The sequence below is a fragment of the Notamacropus eugenii genome, chromosome Y (assembly GCF_028372415.1).
Source record: "Notamacropus eugenii isolate mMacEug1 chromosome Y, mMacEug1.pri_v2, whole genome shotgun sequence".
NCBI classification, from domain to species: Eukaryota; Metazoa; Chordata; class Mammalia; order Diprotodontia; family Macropodidae; genus Notamacropus; species Notamacropus eugenii.
Window position 1 is genome coordinate 14,062,255 of NC_092880.1, and position 6,000 is coordinate 14,068,254.

Consider the following 6,000-nt stretch of genomic DNA (forward strand, 5'->3'; position numbering starts at 1 on the left):
TCATTATGGTCTGAGAAGGATGCATTGATTATCCCTGCTTTTCTGCACTGAGTTAGGAGGTTTTTATGTCCTAGTACATGGTCAATTTTTGTATATGTGCCATGTACAACTGGGAAAAAGGTATATTCCTTTCTATTCTCATTCAGTTTTCCCCAGAGATCTATCATATCTACATTATCCAGAGTTTTATTTACCTCCTTAACCCCTTTCTTGTTTATTTTGAGGTTAGATTTATCAAGTTCAGAGAGGGGGAGGCTGAGGTCCCCCACTAGTATAGTGTTGCTGTCAATTTCTTCCAACTCCCCCAACCTCTCCTCTAAGAATTTAGATGGTATACCACTTGGAGCATACATGTTTAGTAATGATATTGTTTCATTGTTTATTGTGTCTTTTAGCAGGATATAGTTTCCATCCTTATCTCTTTTGATTATATCTATTTCTGTTTTTGATTTGTCTGATATTAGGATTGCTGCTCCTGCTTTTCTTGCATCAGCTGAAGCACAACATGTTCTGATCCAATCTTTGACCTTTATCCTGTATGCATCCCCCCGTTTCAAATGTGTTTCTTGTAAACAACATGTTGTTGGATTATAGCTTTTAATCCATTCTGCTATCCATCTCCGTTTTACGGAAGAGTTCATTCCATTCACACTCACAGTTGTAATTGCAATCTGTGTGTTTCCCTCCATCCTCTTTCCCACCGTTTGTGCTTTTAGCTCTCCCATCACCCTTCCCCTCTTCAATAGTTTTCACTTTTCACCACCATCTCCTGCAGCCTTCCTTCCTTCTTTTAGCCCCCCTCCCTTTTACTCCCCTTGACCCTTGCTGCTCATTTCCTCCCTTTTACCTTCCTTCTGCTTTCTTCCCCCTTCCTCTCCTACTGCCTATAGAAGTAGTTAGGATTATATACTTAAGTTTATTTTACCTTCTTTGAACCAAATAAGATGAGAGTACCTCTCAAACAATGCTGATTTCCCTCCCCTTTCCCTCTACTATAATTTTGTACTTCTTCCTGTGATGAAATTTACCATTTTCTGTTTCCTCCTTTTCACACCTCGTGTTAAAATCCCTTCGCCTACTTAAATCCTAGTTTTAACATGGCATCATTTACTTCATACCCGTTCCCTCTATGTATATTCCTTTTAAATTTCGTAATAGGTGCACAATTCTCAAGACTAACAGATATCATCTTCCCATATAGGAAGGTAAAAAGTTTGCCCAAATTGAGTAACAAGTTTTTTGTTTTGTTTTGTTTTCCCCCTTTGTTTAACTTTTTATTCCTCTCTTGTAGCCTGCATTTGAAGATCGAATTTTCTATTAAGTTACGGCCTTTTTGTCAGGAAGGTCTGGAAATCCCTAACTTCTTTGAATGCCCATCTCCTTGCCCAAAATAATATGCTGAACTTTGTTGGATAGTTGATCCTTGGTTGGAGTCCCAACTCCTTTGCCTTATGGAATATTGGATTCCAATTCCTTCGATCTTTTAATGTAGAAGCTGCAAGGTCCTGTGTGATCCTGACTGTAGCTCCTCAATATTTGAGTGGTTTCTTTCTGGCTGCCTGTAGTATTTTCTCCTTCACTTGATAGTTATGGAATTTGGCAACGATATTTCTTGGGGTTTTGAGTTTGGGATCCCTTGTGGGAGGGGAACGGTGAATTCTTTCGACGACTACTTTGCCCTCTGGATCTAGCACTTCTGAGCAGTTTTCCTTGATGATTTCCTGGAAGATGTTGTCCAGACTCTTTTTTTCATTGTGGTTTTCTGGCCGGCCAATAATTCTTAAATTTTCTCTCCTGGATCTATTTTCCAGGTCAGTTGTTTTTCCAATAAGATATTTTATGTCTTCTTCTGTCTTTTCATTCTTTAGACTTTGTTTGACTGATTCTTGCTGTCTCATAGAGTCATCAGTTTCTATTTGCATAGTTCTAATTTTTATCAATAGTTTTCTTCTGTTAACTTTTGCATGTCCTTTCCCATCTGTCCAATTTTTGCTTTTAAGGAGTTCTTTTCTCCGGTTAATTTTTGTACTTCCTTTTCCATTTGTCCAGTTTTCCCAGTTAGGTTGTGTGCTTCCTTTTCCATCTATCCAATTGTTTCTTTCAAGGAGGTATTTTCTCCAGTTAGTTTTTGTACTTTCTTTTCCACTTGTTCAATTTTCCTTTTCAAAGAGATGTTCTCATTAGTGAATTCTTTTTTTGTAATTCTAAAATCATTGGCCAGTTTTTCTTCTATTTCCTTCTTCAACTGTTCCAGGAGAGCTGTTTGTGTATGCAAGTAGTTCATAGTCCCTTCTGAAATTTCACATGGAAGCACAGTCTCAAGACTGACCTCTTTGGTCTTTGTGTTTTGGTCCTTGTCCCCATAGAAAGATTCTGTGGTATTTTAGCCTTTTTTTGCTTTTTCTTGTTCATGATGTTGATTGTATGTTGTGACTTATGGTTCTTTAAGTTAGAAGCTGCACAATTTGGTCTTGAGTTGACTTATGTGAAAAAGCTAAGAGCAGGTTTTTGTTTTGTGTTTCCCTGATTAGCCCTGGGGTTAACTTGTAAAGCATAGGATAGGGGAGGTCTGGTCAAGGGAGACTGCCTCAGCTGCACTGAGGCAAAGGCAAGCTCAGAGGATGGTGATCACAGCTGTTCTATTGTCTTCCTGTTTCCCCTGGAGTGCTGAGGCACGCCTAGGTCCTAGTGCGTGTTAGCACCCCTCCTGGGGCTCCTCTCCTGATGCTGAGGCTTGGCTGAGTCCTAGTGCGAGTTTCCTCTGCCCTGGGTCCCCTTTCCTTCCGGCTTGCCTCCTCTACAGTAGGAGGGATCCCCTTTAACTATTTTCCTAACCTCCAGTGTTATGAGACTATTTTCTCCCTCTGCTGTTCCCGCTGATCGAGAATTTTTCTGGGGAAATATTTTATGCTTCTTTCAAGGTCAGCAAGGGGGAAGAGAGAGCATTTACTGATCAGTCCGCCATCCTGGCTCCCTGTAGTTGAAGTAGGTAACTCACAGATGTTTCATCTGCAGGCTGGAAGACTGAGGAGCTGCTGTGACTGATATCCGGTGCTCAGTCACTGTCACTCGCTCAGCTCTGCTGGTCTCTCACCCTGGACTGCGGCTCCGCTGGTTCCGCCTGCTGCTATCTCGTGTTTCCGCACCCCCTCCCCCACTCCGCTGCACTGGACTCACTGCACTGTGAGCTGTGGGCTCACCCCCCTGGAACAGATCCTTCCCCGGACCTTCCAGTCTGTCCTGGGCTTTGAATCTGCCACAGTCTGTCTCCTATCAGATTCAGCATCTCCAAAATTTGGTCAGATTCTCTTTTTAGAGGTATCTGAAGGAGTTTGTCTAAGAGTTTAGGTGAGTCATTACTCTCACTCAACCATCTTGACTCCCCCTCTTCAAAAGTTCAAATCCATTCTTAAAAACAATATTGCTCTTACTGTATGCAGCGTTTTCTTGTTCCTGCTCATTTCACTGTTCGTTATTTCATGCAACTTTTCCATGATTTCTTTCCTACAATCATTGAAGTCATCATTTTTTATAGCACAGGAATATTCCATCACATTTATATACCACAACTTGTTCAGCCATTCCTCAACTGAAAGGCATACCTGTAGTTTCCAATTATTTTCCACCACAAAGAGAGCTACTATAAACATATTAGAGCACAGAGCTTCTTTTCCTTTTTCCCTTTGATGTTTTCCTGTGTAAGAAGTGCATACTCCTGAGTGATTTTATGGGAAATCAATGATTACTGCAGCATGAAATGGAAAGGCATGAACAGGGTTTATTGTGCATTGTTGTGATGTCTGTATTGATAAGACCAGAGATAAAACTGAAGAAAGAATAAAGATTATAATCTGGTAAAACATTTTTTAAAAGACTGCCATCTCTACAACTGCAAGGAAAGTAACTTATACTTCTGTAGCATAATAATGCATCTCATTTACATCATATTTAAATTTGAAAAGTGTTCCTCCTGTTCAAAACCCCTAAGATGTAGGTACTGTAAATATAATTCTTATTTCTACATAGACAAAGTGGAATTTGGAGAACTTATGGGACATTCTGAAATATTTACAGCTAAAAAGTGGAACAACTTGTTCATCAACATAGGTCCTCTCCCTGCAAATGTTATGTTATGCCCCTCATGCCACTTTATCTCATAACATTTATCTTATAACTTGTAGATGATTTTTTTTAATTTCTCAGATGTGGAAATGTATTGGTCCATTATTTGGAATCTCAGGATTGGTCGTAAAATAAATAATTACCAAAGGGCTATCAGATTTAATCAGTGAAAAATGCAAACGAATTTTATAAAGATTGTTCCTTTCAATGAACCACAAAAAGTACAGGTCTCCTTGAGCACTGATTTAAAAGATATTGCAAATCACTTGCCAATCAGTTTCTGAAACTCAACCTCATGTAAAAGTGAGAGAATTTATGATGAATCACAGGGAAACAGCATGTTAGTTATGTTTCAAGCCTTACTTAAAACTATTATTATGCAATAATAAAAAAAACTTAAAAATATTTCTACCCATGAGCCACAAATATATTGAACTGCCAAATTTAGGGAACTCTGAGAAGCTTTTGAGTTCATTCCAACATGCCCATTTGAAGTTCTATTGCATGAGACTGTGGTGACAATGTGTGCATGCTCAGAAGATCTAGGTTTGAACCCCATTCTACTGAAACAAGGATGAAATCTGCATGTGGCTCTGACAAAGTGGAAAAAAAATGTAGTCATTCATTACTGCACAGTGGCCTCTGTTTCACCGCCATAACCCCACTAATGGATTTTCCTTGGAATGTACAGTGTAATTTTGGTAGAAGATAATTGAAACTTCTCCAGGTCACACATAATGAGCTTCTCAGGGAAATGTTGCCTGTTAGGGCACCATAAAAAAGGGAAGAAAGGAAGAACATGAATCAGCGTGACCATTCTCTCAAATGACTCTCAGAAACATTGAGTCTCTGAAGAAGCTGTCTCTACAACCCTCAAAACAGTTGATATTCAGGGAAATTTCCTACAGAGAATATGTTGAAAGAACATTTTTTTTTTGCAATAAGATGTTATCGAAACAAAAATTCTCTTTTCATCAAGTAACTAGTAAATCATCTTTCATTACACAGAATTTATATAAATGTGTAATTTTATACCTTGTAATACAAGGGAATGATCATATCATTTGAAATTGTCCATGAAGTTTCTCTCTAAGCTTAGAGAAGCAGTATGGTACTGAGCATAGTATATTGATTAAGGAGTCAAAGAATCTGGATTTAAATCTGCCACTGCTACTCCTGGTAGTATTATTCAAAACCATTCAACATCTCAGGGGGTCAGATTTCTCATCTGAAAATGGATGGGGTAAAGATTATATGGTCTCTATGTTTCTTTACATAAAATTAAATGGATTTAAATGTATTATATTATATTTCTTATTTTCGTAGTCTCTCATTTTGTGTGAGAGGAAAATTGAGATTCGTTTTAGCACAAAAGATTGAGAGTTTGTTTCATTTTTAGAAAACCCTGAGTTAAGTCTCCAGACATCTGTTTTAGTGTGACACTAAACAAGGCACTTATCTCTGAAGGCTCAAAACAGATTTCTATTGCAAGAAGTAGCACATTTTCTAATCAGATTCAGTTTGTTTAGTCACAAATCTACTTCCTCACCCCCCGAGCCCAGTAATAGAATTCATTTATGTGAAAGGCCTTTTTTCCTCAGTTCCCTCCTGGTAAATATTACAGTTGCTTGTATTACTGAAAAAATTTCATCATTAACACATTCTGGAATAAATTACAATATAATACATTTTTATAACAGTGATTAGTGCAAATTCCTTCTACGATACACAATGATATCACAAACATAAAATTATTTGCATTCAATTATTCAGAACAAAAATGAAACTTAATTTATATATACTGATATAGTAAAACCACTTTTCTTCTTGTCTTCACTTAGATATCTCACTCTTTCTGTTTCTAATTGTGTCTGCAAA